This window comes from Bos mutus, chromosome 17 (genome assembly GCF_027580195.1).
Source record: "Bos mutus isolate GX-2022 chromosome 17, NWIPB_WYAK_1.1, whole genome shotgun sequence".
NCBI classification, from domain to species: domain Eukaryota; kingdom Metazoa; phylum Chordata; class Mammalia; order Artiodactyla; family Bovidae; genus Bos; species Bos mutus.
In genome coordinates, this window is record NC_091633.1 from 13,406,126 (window position 1) to 13,423,268 (window position 17,143).

Sequence of the window (17,143 nt, forward strand, 5' to 3'; positions counted from 1 at the left end):
ATTCAAAATCAAATGGAATCTTTAAAAAAAAAAAAAGGAAATTCAACCCTCTGTAGTCTTGGCTAAAATATAGGCTGTGGAAAAGCCAGTCCCCAGCCACTAAGGTCCAAACTGTAGGTTTAAATGTTTACAATAGGCTTAAATTTGCCAGTGGGTGGGGGAAAATCTGCATTCCTTTGTAAGTTTAAGAGGACAGGCTTCCCCTAGGTTTTCTCAAAGGAATGGAATTAGCATCTCGCATTTTATCTTCTCTCTTCACACACAGATTCAAGCCTTTAACACTGGCAACTTTCAGGTTTTGTACTCAGGAAGAGAGAATTGGCTGGGAAGAAAGAAAAACGAAGCTTACCTTCTTTCCTCCACAACTTGAGGGCACTTTGGAGATGTGAACACTGATTAGTCTGAGAGAAAACCAGAAAAGTGGGCTTTTAGTATAATTTAGACCCAAGGATGTTCCCAAGAGATAGCGAGCAGGAGGGAAAATTTCTTTAATGGCCATTGCATTTAAGTTCGGCACTTTCTAATTCTGAGACTTGGGTTCTTCTTTTGGAAACTGGGGATCTATGCATCCCATGTGGTCGAGGTAATGACTGACTTGGCTTGAATCGACACACTTTTTTTTTTTTTCAGTGTTTTTATTTATGTATTGGCTGCCCTGGGTCTTTTTGCTATGGTTGGGCTTTCTCTAGTGGCTGAAAGCAGGGGCTACTCCCTAGTTGCAGTGTGCAAGCTTCTCATTGGTGACTTCTCTTTTTGCAGAGGACAGGCTCTAAACGCAAGGGCCTCAGTAACTGAGGCACACAGGCTTAGTTGCTCCACAGTTTGTGGAATCCTCCCAGATCAGGGAGCCAACCTGTGTCTCCTGCACTGGCAGGCAGATTCCTATCTCCTGCGACACCAGGGAAGTCCTTGAATCTACATAGAGTTGCAGGAATTATTTCAGTTCAGTTCAGTTGCTCAGTCATGTATGACTCTTTGCAACCCAGGCTGGACTGCAGCACGCCAGGCTTCTCTGTCCATCACCAACTCCGAGAATTTACTCAAACTCATGTCCATCGCGTCAGTGATGCCATCCAACCATCTCATCCTCTGTCATTCCCTTCTCCTCCCACCTTCAATCTTTCCCAGCATCAGGGTCTTTTCAAATGAGTCAGCTCTTTGCATCAGATGGCCAAAGGATTGGAGTTTCAGCTTCAGCATAAGTCCTTCCAATGAATATTCAGGATTGGTTTGCTTTAGGATTGACTGGTTGGATCTCGTTGCAGTTCAAAGGACTCTCAAGAGGCTTCTCCAACACCACAGTTCAAGAGTATCAATTCTTCGGCGCTCAGCTTTCTTTATACTCCAACTCTCACATATATACATGACTACTGGAAAAACAAGAGTTTGACTAGACGGACCTTTGTTGGCAAAGTAATGTCTCTGCTTTTTAATATGCTGTCTGGGTTGGTCACAGCTTTTCTTCCAAGCAGCAAGTATCTTTTAATTTCATGGCTGCAGTCACCATCTGCAGTGATTTTGGAGCCCCCAAAAATAAAGTCTCTCGCTGTTTCCATTGTTTCCCCATCTATTTGCCATAAAGTGATGGGACTGGATGCCGTGATCTTAGTTTTCTGAATGTTGAGTTTTAAGCCAACTTTTTCACTCTCTTCTTTCACTTTCATCAAGAAGCTCTTTAGTTCTTCTTCGCTTTCTGCCATAAGGGTGGTGTCATCTGCGTATCTGAGGTTATTGATATTTTTCCCGGCAATCTTGATCCCAACTTGTGCTTCATCCAGCCAGGCATTTCACATGATGCATTCTGCATAAAGTTAAATAAGCAGGGTGACAATATACAGCCTTGATGTACTCATTTTCCTATTTGGAACCAGTCTGTTGTTCCATGTCCAGTTCTACCTGTTGCTTCTTGACCTTCATACAGATTTCTCAGGAGGCAGGCCAAGGTGGTCTGGTATTCCTATCTCTTGAAGAATTTTCCACAGTTTGTTGTGATCCACACCGTCAAAGGCTTTGGCACAGTCAATAAAGCAAAAGTAGATGTTTTTCTGGAACTTTCTTGCTTTTTCCATGATCCAACAGATGTTGGCAATTTTTTTTCTGGTTCCTCTGCCTTTTCTAAATCCAGCTTGAACATCTGGAAGTTCACAGTTCACATACTGCTGAAGCCTGGCTTGGAGAATTTTGAGCGTTCCTTTGCTAGCATGTGAGATGAGTGCAATTGTGCAGTAGTTTGAACATTCTTTGGCATTGCCTTTTTTGGGGATTGGAATGAAAACTGACCTTTTCCAGTCGTGTGGCCACTGTTGAGTTTTCCAAATTTGCTGGCATATTGAGTGCAGCACTTTCACAGCATCATCTTTCAGGATTTGAAATAGCTCAACTGGAATTCCATCACCTCCACTAGCTTTATTTGTAGTGATACTTCCTAAGGCCCACTTGACTTTGCATTCCAGGATGTCTGGCTCTAGGTTACTGATCACACCATCATGGTTATCTGGGTCATGAAGATCTTTTTTGTATAGTTCTTCTGTGTATTCTTGCCACCTCTTCTTAATATCTTCTGCTTCTGTTAGGTCCATACCATTTCTGTCCTTTATTGTGCTCATCTTTGCATGAAATGTTCCTTTGGTATATCTCATTGTCTTGAAGGAATTATTTACTACATGCAATTTTCTGTGATGCCTTTTTTCATGAATACTCTCTGTCATGGTCTATTGTCCCCAAGGAATATCACTTGAATTCTTTCTTCAAATTAGATAGCTGGGGGACTTCCCTGGCAGTCCAGCAGTTAAGACGCTGTGCTTCCAATGCAGGGGGTGTGGGTTTGATCCCTGATTGGGGAACTAAGATCCTGCATGCCCCATGGCATAGCCAAAATAAATTAGATAGCTAGAACATTTTATCATAGAACATTTGAACAGTATATATAGAAGAATAATGACAAAAGCAAAAGTCTCCGGAAATCCCAGCCTCCTAATACAGCCAGCATTACCAGTGGAGGAATGCACTTTCACACATCGGCTTCTCAGGTGGCTCAGCGGTAAAGAACCCGCCTGCCACACAGGAGACTCAGCACACTCAGGTTCAATCACTGGGTCAGGAAGATACCCTGGAGAAGGAAATGCAACCCCCTCCAGTATTTTTGCCTGAGAAATCCCATGGACAGAGGAGCCTGGTGGACTACAGTCCATAGGGTCGCAAAGAGTCGGACATGGCTGAGCATCTGAGCACATTTTCATGCATCTCTTTATGCACTTTATGCTGCTTTTTAAAAATCCAACCTGGTGTTGGAATCAGCTATGATTTGTGAGTTTTAATCCAGCTCTATATATCACTTGAGATTTCATGGCTGGGTAAGGATTTAATCTCTGGGCCTCATTACCTAAATCTATAAAATGGTGTGTATGTCCCCTAGGGGAGCTATAGCAACATTTCCACAAATTAGGTGCCTTAAAAGGCAGAAATCTCTTCTCTCTCAGTTCTGGGGGACAGAAGCCCCAAATCAAGATGTCAACAGGGGTGCACCTTCTGGAGTTTCTGAAGGCAAACTGATTCAACACCTCTCTCCTAACTTTTGGCTTGTCTCCTGCATCGCAGGCAAATTCTTTATTGCTGAGCCAGCAGGGAAGCCCTCTTAACTTCTGATGACTGCTACCAATCATTGGTTTTTGGAGGGCTGGAGTCACTTCCTTCAGATGTCTGCTTCCATATTTTCATGTCCTTCACCTCCATGTCTATTCTTCTCTTAGTGGGAAGGGCACTTGTCAATAGATGTAAGCCCCAGGCATATTCATTGGAAGGACTGATGCTGATACTGAAACTCCAGTCCTTTGGCCACCTGATGCAAAGAGCTGACTCACTGGAAAAGACCCTGATGCTGGGAAAGATTGAGGGCAGGAGGAGAAAGGAGTGACAGAGGATGAGATGGTTGGATGGCATCACCAACTCAATGGATATGAGTTTGAGCAAACTTGGGGAGATAGTGAAGGACAGGGAAGCTGGCGTGCTGCATTTCATGGAGTCACAAAGAGTCGGATACAACTTAGCAAATGAACAATGACCAAGATCATCCAAGATGATCTGACCTCAAGAATCCTAACTGAAGTACATGCGCCAAGATCCTTTGTCTAAAGAAACTCACATTCACAGTTTCCAGGTGAACATATTCTTGCTGGGGGGGAGGAGGGGTTTGGGGTTCCCCAATTAACCTAGTACAAATGAGTATAATAATAGTTTCTTCCTAGAGTTACTGTGCTAAACAAGTTAGATGGGATAATGTATACACAGTTCTTGGCATGTGAAAGATGATCAATAAATGCTGTGCATTAATAATCTTATCTGGAGGGTACTGTTTCTTGAAATCTTTTCTGGAGGAATAAAGTAAGATATAAATAAACAAACAAACCTGAGTGAATAATTGTGAAGTTCAGAGGGGTGCCAAAAATGTGGTTTACTTGAATCTCCAGGAGCTCTCTCTCGTATTTTAAAGAGGAGATTTTATATATATATAAAAGTAAATAAATAAAAATAAATATATATAAAAATAAATAAATATATTTATTTATTTATTTATGCTCTGATCTTTTCCCCTACTCTGTCCCTATACTTTCTCTCTTCTCTCCAGCTTTCTTTCTTCCTGTGGCAGCTCAACAGGTTGGCCATTTTACTTGAAAAAAGAAAGCTCCAGAGGGCATGGATGCTTTTAAATCAATTAGGCGAATTACAGTTTATTTAGAATGAAAAACCTCCCATTCATTTCAACATGAAGCTTTTCATGAGTTTGTGACATTGAGGGTCAATAGAAATTCTTTGCAGCTTCATTATTTTGAGGCACAGAGTTGCTGTGATATTTTTTTAAAAATCTGATAAATGAAAGTCAAGACTTAGGAAAGCTGAATGAGGAAGTGACTGTTCACCACACAAAAAGACATGTCCTTGACCAAAAGATGCTCCTAGTGCATTTCTGGCAGCTTGATTTTACAAGAGGTGGATAATAATAAAGCAAGAAAAACAATGGAGTCAGAGTCCAGAGAAATAGTTTATTCTGGGCTAAGCTACCCTCTAACTGTGTGGCATCTGCTGGGAGAGTAACCTCTCTTGATTTTCTACTGTAAAATGAAGGAGACTTAGAAGTCATAACGACTAAGTTCTCCCAGCTTTGACCTTCTAGAGCCCATCAGCCAACACTTTCCATTCATCCTTCGAAAGAGTTAACTTCACTCCCTTCATCAATGGCCAGGGAAGCATTTGAGTTGAATTTAGCACATTATCTGCAGTTGAAACTCCCCTCATGGCATTTGTTGACTTGGGATCTTCCAGGACTTTTGATCTAAGAACAGGACGTTCCGAAATGAATGAGCAAGACAGGAAATAAGCCACCCGGCACGGGAAGCTGAATAACAGTCTCAAGACAATGCATTCAGACCAGTCCCAAGACTGTGTGTCCACTTATCCAGTAGCAGGTTCCCAGGTGAAGCCCATGGACGGAAAAAGCAAGAAGGACTTTTGTGACTAGAAGGAGATTTGGCTTTTCTCATAAAGGAGTAGCTTAAACAAGGACCACATTTTCTAATTCCTGGTCCATCCCATCACATGTTATACAGAATCGGTGCTTGGCAAGAACGATTCTTGTGACCCAGTGGCTCTTTGTCAACTAGTCGGGAGGCACAGAGGACAAATTATTTCCTAGGGAACACTGACCATGGGGAAGAATTTCCATCAACTCAGGTGGTGGGAGAAAATATGGACAGAGAGGAATACATTATGGATATGGTTGAGTGGTTGGTCTAGGTGTCCACACCCTGTTAATCCACAATTTGCCTCTTACCCCTTTCCTTCTGGGCCCCAGTTTCATAATGGTCTGCATTATCATCCTTATAATCAACACCACTTTCTTCTTCTTCTCTTCCTCCACCTCCTTCTCCTCCTCCTCTTTCTCCTCCCCTCCTTCACCTTCCCCTTTCCCTTCTCCTCTTCCTCATCTTCCTTCCTCCTTTCATTTCCCCTCATCATAATCTTCATTGTCTCAATCAGCAGCACATCTGCCATTTTTTCCATGTTTACTGTATATCTGACAATATGCTAAGTACTTTACATTCACTTTCTCATAACCATCACAACCAGTCTTAGGAGGTTGGGTTTCCTCCTCTGAATAGGTACTGAGCAGAGGATTTAGGTGCACATAGCTTATTTGGGGGTGGGGGGTGATCCCAGGAAACATGGGGAGAGAGGCAAAGACAGGGAGGAAAGCAGAAATTAAAGGTGCATTAATGAGCGGTTAGTGTTGAGGTTAACTGGGGCACAAGCCAGCCAACGAACACTGGACCTCCTACAAATCTGAGCACGCTGAAGAATTCTCCCAGTGAGAGAGGAGAGCTACTCACCACATCTCACTTCCCCCAGTTGAGGTGACTCCTGGGGGTGTCCACTCCCTGGTGCTTCTGATCTGCCCCATCCTGGACAGTCAGAGAAAGCCCTTAGGCAGCGGGACTGAACATTAGCATATTGGGAACTGCCCACATAACCTAGGGCTTCCCTGGTGGCTCAGATGGTAAAGAAGCTGCCTACAATGCAGGAGACCCTGGTTAGATCCCTGGATTGGGAAGATCTCCTGGAGAAGGGAATGGCTACCCACTCCAGTATTCTTGCCTGGAGAATTCCATGGACAGAGGAGCCTGGGGGATTCAGTCCACACACAAAGAGTTGAACACTTCTGAAGCAACTGAGCACACACATGGCTTGTGGGATCTTGTTCCCCCAGTCAGGGATCAAACCCACATTCCCTGTGGTGGAAGCATGGAGCCCTAACCACTGGACTGCCAGGGTGGTCCCTACCCTACATTATTAATTCCTATAATGATCTGGGCCTCTGGTCTCCCACCTAGAATATGATGTTTTCAAAAGGACAATGAGGACATTACCTGGGGTAGAGTCTAACAAGATAAGGTGACAGGGAAAACAAGGCCAATTCAAACTCCTTTTTCCCTCCTGATAGTCTGCCACATCAGGCAGCTACAACTGGCCGCTGTGTATGGGTCTTAAATAGAAGGAGATAATGTCTGTAGAAACCTGTAGATGTCTAGCCAGGTCCAGACTGGGACACAGCCCTGTGAGCTGCCTGGAGTCAAAGCTTGGTTCTACTTCTTTCCTTGGTGCCTTACAGTCTGTTCTCAACCCAGCAGCAGCCAGAGTGGTCCTACTTTAAAAAAAAAAAAAAATGACAGCTCATATCACGCCTCTGTTCAAAACCAAACAGTGATTTCCTTTCCTCTCAGACAAAAGCAAAGCCTTGACAGTGGTCACAAACGCCACAGACTGCATAGTACGAACATGACTTCCTTTCATCTCTGCCTCCTCTCTGAACATCTTCCCCGGGCTCCCTCCACTCCAGTCACGCTGATCCCCTTGATGACTTTGGGACCAGAGTATATGTTCAGGCCATTTCCACTGGCTGTTCCCTCCTTCTGGAAGTTTCTTCCTCCATGACCCCGTGTCTCACTCCTTTGCTTCCTTCAAAGTCTTTGTCAAATGTCACCTTCTCAATAAGGATTTCCCCAGCTACATCATTTAAATGACAGCCAGCTGTCATCCTCACCCTACTGCCAAGGCTCAATCCTCCTTAGCCTACTCTATCTTTATTGACCTTTAACAGATGGTAAAACTTGCCTATTTACCTATTGATTAACTCATTGTTTGTGGTCTGTCTCTCTCCCAGTAAAAGAGTGGTTCTCAACCAAGACATCTAATAAAGCCTGGAGATATTTTTGGTTGTCACAGCTGGGGAGGGGAGCTGCTGGCATTGGTGGATAGAGGTCAGGGATGCTGTTATATACCCTACAATGCACAGGAAGGACAGTCGCCCACAACAAGTAAATTCTCTGGCTCAAATACCAGTAGCACTGAAGTTGAGGAACCATGCCATAGAATGAAGCTTCACCGGGATAGGGCTTGTTGCCTGGTTGTTGTTGTTGTTGTTCATTACTAGATCTCAACATCTAGAACAGGGCTTTCTAGGTGGCTCACGTGGTAAAGAATTCACCTGCCAACGCAGGAGCTGCAGGAGACACAGGTCTGATCCCTGGGTCAGGAAGATCCCCTGGAGGAGGCAATGGCAACACACTCCAGGATTCTTGCCTGGGAAATCCCATGGACAGAGGCGCCTGGTGGCCTACAGTCCATGGAGTTGCAAAGCAACTGAAACAGCTGAGCACAACGTTTAGAACAGTGCTCAGCACACAGCCATCACTCAATAAATATTTGGGGGTGAATAATCCCTAGAAATGGTTCCCAAAGTGAAGACTTTGCAATTCATCGATATCGTAAGGGACATAAAAATTCTTCTTCGAATCAGCAGCAGAACAAATAAGCAGACACTAGTCATACAGTAAGAAAGATCCAGATCCTTGTTCAAAAAGGAATCATTTTCACCGGAAAAAAAGAAAGATGTCCCTCCAGCAGCCCCACCGGAACTTACACAATGTGTTCTAAGTTTAACAGATCTTATGCTCTCTCTGCTGAAAGCCTTGGCTCCAGCCCATAATATCTCTGAATCCAGGAAACCATTATGACTGATCAGGGTCAGAGGTTGCTCCTATTGTAACCCACTTCCTCCATCAGAGTTTTAAATTTGGAAAAACGTTCTTACGGCTATTGTGTGGAATGTCAGCTCTCAGATAACCTCAGAATTATTTTTATTTGTCTACCGTGACCCCCCACCACCAAAAAAAAGTTTAAAAAAAAAAAGAAAGAAAAATGCAGAGTGGGAGGGGGCTTTCCTCAGAAAGTAATACTCATGGACAAGGAGTCAGCTAAGAGCCAGCTGGTATTTTCAGCCTTTAATTGAACAAAAGGAAGGAGATGTCAGATTCCCAAAGGGCCCTCCCAAATGAAATTCCATTTCTTTTTTAAGATGACTAGAATAGGAAAAAGATCAGAGCCCTAAAGGAATAGCATCATTGGGTGATAGTAAGCATTTTAAATTTTAAGGAGGTTGTTCTAGAAACCTTGGAAATTTCTGGAACATTCTGCCCACCGTTTAGATCAAGAAGAGTTGGAGCATCCATAGACATGTCATGCATCAGGTATATCTCTGTATTGGACCAGGAAGAGAGGAGGAGGCGAAGGGCAGGTGATGGGGAATGTTGAATCTTGGAATTATGTATAGTAGTGGCAAGAAGAAGGTTGTTTGGGCCAACGGTGTAGAACAATTGAGCACATTTCCATCTTTGGGGAGAATGCATGCCAGAGGAAGGAATAGGAAGACGATCTCTGATGCACTTACAAGGTCAAAAAAGCTATTCTAGCCAAAAATTCTACAAATGTTCATGGAGCCCCTACTCTGTATAAGACTTGGTGCTAGATATTAGTAGTACAAAGACAGAGGCACTGAATGGTGATGCCAAATGCATGGGTTTTGGCATGGGATTAAATTCTTGCACTGCCACTTACTTCCTAGATGAGGCTGAGCATCTTATTTAATCCCACTAAGACTTAGTTTCCTCGTCTGTAGAATGGCATTGAAAAGAATAGACACCTACCTCCGGGAGTGGTTGTGATGATGCTATTTAGCAAAGTACTCAGCATGTGTAAAGTATTCAATGGTAAATGATAATATCACTAGAAGTAAGATGAGGTCCCTTCTCTTACCCTGTTCATAATCTACTGGGACATGTATCCTTATAATTAAAGGAGCAACCAGGACTTCCCTGGTGGCCCATGTTTAAGAATCTGCCTGCGAATGCAGAGGACACACATTCGATTCCTGGTCTGGGGAGATCCCACATGCTGCGAGGCAATGAAGCTCACAAGCTGCAACTACTGAGCTCAGGCTTCCTAGAGCCCATTCTTTGCAGCAAGAGAAGCCACCACAGTGAGAAACCCACACACCTCAACTAGAGGAAACACACATCCAACAACGAAGACCCAAAAATAAATAAATAAAAGAGTAACCAACATTTACTGTGCATTCACTCTGTGCCAACTTGTAAAGTTGATCATAGTCTTTACAAATATTAACTCATCAAATCCCAGAAACACCTGTGATAGACCTAAGTGCTGTTCATTGGTACACCTGGTTCTTTTTCTGCCCTTAGGACAACTGTATGGGGTTGACTTGGGTTGTTACATCTTACAGAAAAACCCAAACAAATGTTTTGGCCAACCCAATACTTCCTTACAAATAGCTGTGAAGAGAAGCGAAAAGCAAAGAAGAAAAGGAAAGATATAAGCATCTGAATGCAGAGTTCCAAAGAATAGTAAGGAGAGATAAGAAAGCCTTCCTCAGAGATCAATGCAAAGAAATAGAGGAAAACAACAGAATGGGAAAGACTAGAGATCTCTTCAAGAAAAGTAGAGATACCAAGGGAACATTTCATGCAAAGATGGGCTCAATAAAGGACAGAAATGGTATGGACCTAATAGAAGCAGAAGATATTAAGAACAGGTGGCAAGAATACACAGAAGAACTGTACAAAAAAGATCTTCATGACCAAGATAATCACGATGGTGTGATCACTCACCTAGAGCCAGCCATCCTGGAATGTGAAGTCAAGTGGGCCTTAGAAAGCATCACTACGAACAAAGCTAGTGGAGGTGATGGAATTCCAGTTGAGCTATTTCAAATCCTGAAAGATGATGCTGTGAAAGTGCTGCACTCAATATGTCAGCAAATTTGGAAAACTCAGCAGTGGCCACAGGACTGGAAAAGCTCAGTTTTCATTCCAATCCCAAAGAAAGGCAATGCCAAAGAATGCTCAAACTACTGCACAATTGCACTCATCTCACACTCTAGTAAAGTAATGCTCAAAATTCTCCAAGCCAGGCTTCAGCAATACATGAACCGTGAACTTCCAGATGTTCAAGCTGGTTTTAGAAAAGGCAGAGGAACCAGAAATAAAATTGCCAGCATCCACTGGATCATGGAAAAAGCAAGACAGTTCCAGAAAAACATCTACTTCTGCTTTATTGACTATGCCAAAGCCTTTGACTGTGTGGATCACAATAAACTGTGGAAAATTCTTTAAGAGATGGGAATACCAGACCACCTGATCTGCCTCTTGAGAAATCTGTATGCAGGTCAGGAAGCAACAGTTAGAACTGGACATGGAACAACAGACTGATTCTAAATAGGAAAAGGAGTACGTCAAGGCTGTATATTGTCACCCTGCTTATTTTACTTATATGCAGAGTACATCATGAGAAACTCTGGGCTGGAAGAAGCACAAGCTGGAATCAAGATTGCCAGGAGAAATATCAATAACTTCAGATATGCAGATGACACCATCCTTATGGCAGAAAGTGAAGAGGAACTCAAAAGCCTCTTGATGAAAGTGAAAGTGGAGAGTGAAAAAGTTGGCTTAAAGCTCAACATTCAGAAAACAAAGATCATGGCATCTGGTCCCATCACTTTGTGGAAAATAGATCGGGAAACTGTGGAAACACTGTCAGACTTTATTTTTGGGGCTCCAAAATCACTGAAGATGGTGACTGCAGCTATGAAATTAAAAGACGTTTACTCCTTGGAAGGAAAGTTATGACCAACCTAGATCAGATCAGATCAGATCAGTCGCTCAGTCATGTCCGACTCTTTGCGACCCCATGAATCGCAGCACGCCAGGCCTCCCTGTCCATCAACAACTCCCGGAGTTCACTGAGACTCACGTCCATCGAGTCAGTGATGCCATCCAGCCATCTCATCCTCTGTCATCCCCTTCTCCTCTTGCCCCCAACCCCTCCCAGCATCAGAGTCTTTTCCAATGAGTCAACTCTTCTCATGAGGTGGCCAAAGTACTGGAGTTTCAGCTTTAGCATCATTCCTTCCAAAGAAATCCCAGGGCTGATCTCCTTCAGAATGGACTGGTTGGATCTCCTTGCAGTCCAAGGGACTCTCAAGAGTCTTCTCCAACACCACAGTTTAAAAGCATCAATTCTTCAGCACTCAGCCTTCTTCACAGTCCAACTCTCACATCCATACATGACCACAGGAAAAACCATAGCCTTGACTAGATGAACCTTTGTTGGCAAAGTAATGTCTCTGCTTTTGAATATGCTATCTAGGTTGGTCATAACTTTCCTTCCAAGGAGTAAGCGTCTTTTAATTTCATGGCTGCAGTCACCATCTGCAGTGATTTAGAAGCCCAGAAAAATAAAGTCTGACACTGTTTCCACTCTTTCCCCATCTATTTCCCATGAAGTGATGGGACCAGATGCCATGATCTTCGTTTTCTGAATGCTGAGCTTTAAGCCAACTTTTTCACTCTCCACTTTCACTTTCATTGAGAGGCTTTTTAGATCCTCTTCACTTTCTGCCATAAGGGCGGTGTAGCATGTTCAAAAGCAGAGACATTACTTTGCCAACAAAGGTCCATCTAGTCAAGGCTATGGTTTTTCTTGTGGTCATGTATGGCTGTGAGAGTTGGACTGTGAAGAAAGCTGAGGTCTGAAGAATTGATGCTTTTGAACTGTGGTGTTGGAGAAGACTCTTGAGAGTCCCTTGGACTGCAAGGAGATCCAACCAGTCCATTCTGAAGGAGATCAGCCCTGGAATTTCTTTGGAAGGAATGATGATAAAGCTGAAACTCCAATACTTTGGCCACTTCATGTGAAGACTTGACACATTGGAAAAGACTCTGATGCTGGGAGGGATTAGGGTCAGGAGGAGAAGGGGATGACAGAGGATCAGATGGTTGGATGGCATCACCAACTCGATGGACATTAGTTTGAATGAACTCCGGGAGTTGTTGATGGACAGGGAGGCCTGGCGTGCTGCAATTCATGGGGTCGCAGAGTTGGACACGACTGATCGACTGAACTGAACTGAACTGAATACTTCCCTATGTCTCTTACATTTGGGTTGGAAAAGTGAAAGTGAAAGTTGTTTAGTTGTGTCTGACTCTTTGCAGCCCCATGGACTATTTGTCCATGGAATTCTCCAAGCCAGAATATTGGAGTGGGCAGCCTTTCCCTTCTCCAGAGGATCTTCCAAACCCAAGGATCGAACCCAGGTCTCCCTCATTGCAGGCAGATTCTTTATCAGCTGAGCCACAAGGGAAATCCATTTGGGTTGGGCCGTGTTCTTATTCTGGCCAGTTGAGTATTAGAGACAATGAGGCCTGTCACTGCCTGGTTGGATCATTGAATTTGCAGTGCATGACCCTGCTGCATATGACCTTCCCCTTGCCACCATGAAAAGTGCCGCTCCAGTTGGTGGGGCCTTGGTCACCATACAAATTCAGTTGCTAGTTGCCCAGAGCAACTATACTTGCACACATTGTTCAGTTCAGTTCAGTCATTCAGTCATGTCTGACTCTTTGCGACCCCACGGATTGCAGCACGCCAGGCCTCCCTGTCCATTACCAACTCCCAGAGCCTACTCAAACCCATGTCCATCGCATCGGTGATGCCATCCAACCATCTCATCCTCTGTTGTCCCCTTATCCTCCCATCTTCAATCTTTCCCAGCAGCAGGGTCCTTTCCAATGATTAAGTTCTTTGCATCAGCTGGCCAAAACTGTTGGAGTTTCAGCTTCAGCATCAGCCCTTCCAATGAATATTCAGGATTGGTTTCCTTTAGGATTGACTGGTTGGATCTCCTTGCAGTCCAAGGGACTCTCAAGAGTCTTCTCCAATGCCACAATTCAAAAGCATCAATTCTTCAGCACCCAGCTTTCTGTATAGTCCAACTCTCACATCCATACATGACTCCTGGAAAAACCATAACTTTGACTAGATGGACATTTGTTGGTAAAGTAATGTCTCTGCTTTTAATATGCTGTCTAGTTTGGTCATAGCTTTTTTTCCCAAGGAGCAAGCGTCTTAATTTCATGACTACAGTCACCATCCTTTCTCTTTCTTTCTGATTTTCTCACTTCCCTATCAATTCTTCCTGGAATTACTTCCCCAAAAATCTTCTCACACTCAAATCCTAGTTGCTTTGAGGATTACCCACTCCAAAATAGCCATCTTATCCCATGGAGGTTAAATCTTGGAAATCCCATTTAGAATTACCTAGAGATGAGCTAAGCTCACTATCAGGTCAACAAAGTGGGTGTTGTTCCAACCCATTAATCCAGCTTATCTTGAAATATCTTCTATTTTCCTACATGTTCTTTGCTTACTCTTAGTCTGACGGTGGGGATGATAGAAAAGATGCCTCTGCTGGTGTGCAAAGGACACACAGTATGAGTGAGAAATAAATCTCACTCATTTTGGTTTAAGCGACTAAAATTTAGAGATTGGTAACTACTGATGAAAAAAAATCAGATTTTGCCTGGCTTTTATACAGCCCTCTGTGATAAATATCATTCCCACCCTGTGATGTTGGGGAAGACTCTTGAGAGTCCCTTGGACTGCAAGGAGATCCAACCAGTCAAGCCTAAAGGAAATCAGTCCTGAATATTCACTGGACTGATGCTGAAGCTGAAACTCCAATATTTAGGCCTCCTGATGCAAAGAACCGTCTCATCTGAAAAGACCCTGACGCTGGGAAAAATTGAACACAGGAGGAGAAGGGGATGACAGAGGATGAGGTGGTTGGATGGCATCACCAACTCAATGGACTTGAGTTCAAGTAAGCTCCGGGAGTTGGTGATGGACAGGGAGGCCTGGCGTGCTGCAGTCCATGGGGTTGCAAAGAGTCGGACACGACTGAGCAACTGAACTGAACTGAACTCTGTAGGCAGAGAACTTGAGTGCAAAGGTTAAAGTGACCTGCCTGGTTTCTAGATCTCACAGCTAGCAAGTGTAGGGGACAGAATTCACCCCCATTTCTAAAGCCAAAGTTCATGCTCAAACCACTCTACCACATGAAGAAAAAGATGGTCAACAAGCATATGAAAAGATGTTCAACATTGCTCATTATTAGAGAAATGCCAATCAAAACTACAATGAGGTATCACCTCACACAGTCAGAATGGCCATCATCAAAAAGTCTACACAAAATAAATGCTGAAGAGGGTGTGGAGAAAAGGGAGCCCTCCTGCACTGTTGGTGGTAGCACTGTTGATATAGCCACTGTGGAGTACAGTATGGAGATTCCTTTAAAAACTGGGAATAAAACTAACATATGACCCAGCAATCCCACTGCTGGGCATATACCCTGAGAAAATCATAATGGAAAAAGACACATGTACCCCACTGTTCATTGCAGCATTGTTTACAATAGCTAGGACATGGAAGCAACCTAGATGTCTATTGACAGATGAATGGATAAAGAAGTTGTAGTACATATATACAATGGAATATTACTCAGCCATAAAAGGAATGCATTTGATTCAGTTCTAATGTGGTGGATGAACCTAAAGCCTGTCATACAGAGTGAAGTGAGTTAGAAAGAAAAAAATCATATATTAACTTATATGTATGGAATCTAGAAAAATGGTATTGATTAACCTATTTGCAGGGTAGTAATAGAGATGCAGACATAGAGAACAGACTTTCGGCACAGTGGGGAAGGGCAAGGGTGAGGCCAATTAAGAGAGTAGCCTTGAAACATATACATTATCATATGCAAAACAGATAGCTAGAGGGAATTTGCTGTATAACAGGAAGCTCAACAAGGTGCTCTGTGACAACCCAGAGGGGTAGGCTGGGGTGGGGAGCTGGAGGAAGGTTCAAGAGGGAGGAGACATATGTATACTTACGGCTGATTCACGTTGTTGTATGGCAGAAGCCAGCACAATATTGTAAAGGCATTATCCTCCACTTAAAAACAAATTTTTAAAAATCTAAAATAAGATGTAAGCAAAGATACATACGTAAGTAAAGAATTATAAGTTATAGGAGGACTTTTCACAGCATGAAGACTTTGTTGACAGCGAGGATGTCACTACTCAAGGAAAACTATGCCTTCTCCTGAGAATTGCAAACAGGACAGAAAAACACTCAGTTGCCTAAAATAGGCTGATGCCTCTGCTGTCGATAAAATGACCAACTGTAGCATCCAGAAGTGAGAAGGTGCTCAGTGTACATAATATGTGAACAGCAGGATGGGCAGAAGGAGGGAGTGCAGGAGAGATCTCTTTTCCTACTGCCGTCCAACACATTGCCATCACAGAAGGCAGAAATACAAGCTTTCTGGGCATGAGCTTGGGCATGCCTTGCTTCTTCATCTCCTTCATTATGAATTCAGACTGATCTCATCTGTAGCATCTCTTCTAAGAAAAAAGGGCTGCCTCCAAAGAGCTACCAGTCCAACTTCCTGGACTAGTCGATCATTATTATATAATAATCACAGAAGAGATGTGATACACTTGGTAACACTGGACTGCAGAAAACTCACAGGAGGAAAGAACAAATAAGTAAGCAGTAGAGAGATCTGGATTGAAGGCAAAAGCAGAATGGGTAGCAGAGGAAAAGATGGTTAGATAGCATCACTAACTCAATGTATTTCGTGCAAAGCAGAAGATATTAAGAAGAGGTGGCAAGAATACACAGAAGAACTGTACAAAAAAGATCTTCACAACCAAGATAATCATGATGGTGTGATCACTCACCTAGAGCCAGGCATCCTGGAATGAGAAGTCAAGTGGGCCTTAGAAAGCATCACTACGAACAAAGCTAGTGGAGGTGATAGAATTCCAGTTGAGCTATTTCAAATCCTAAAAGATAATGGTGTGAAAGTGCTGCACTCAATATGTCAGCAAATTTGGAAAACTCAGTAATGGCCATGGGACTGGAAAATATCAGTTTTCATTCCAATCCCAAAGAAAGGCAATGCCAAAGAATGCTCAACTACCACACAATTGCACTCATCTCACACGCTAGCAAAGGAATGCTCAAAATTCTCCAAGCCAGGTTTCAGCAATCTGTGCACCGTGAACTTCCAGATGTTCAAGCTGGTTTAAAAGGCAGAGGAACCAGAGATCAAATTGCCAATATCCACTGGATCATCAAAAAAGCAAGAGAGTTCCAGAAAAATATCTATTTCTACTTTATTGACTATGCCAAATCCTTTGACTGTGTGGATCACAATAAACTGCAGAATATTCTGAAAGAGATGGGAATACTAGACCACCTGACCTGCCTCTTGAGAAACCTGTATGAAGGTCAGGAAGCAACAGTTAGAACTGGACATGGAACAGACTGGTTCCAAATAGGAAAAGAAGTACGTCAAGGCTGTATATCGTCACCCTGCTTATTTAACTTA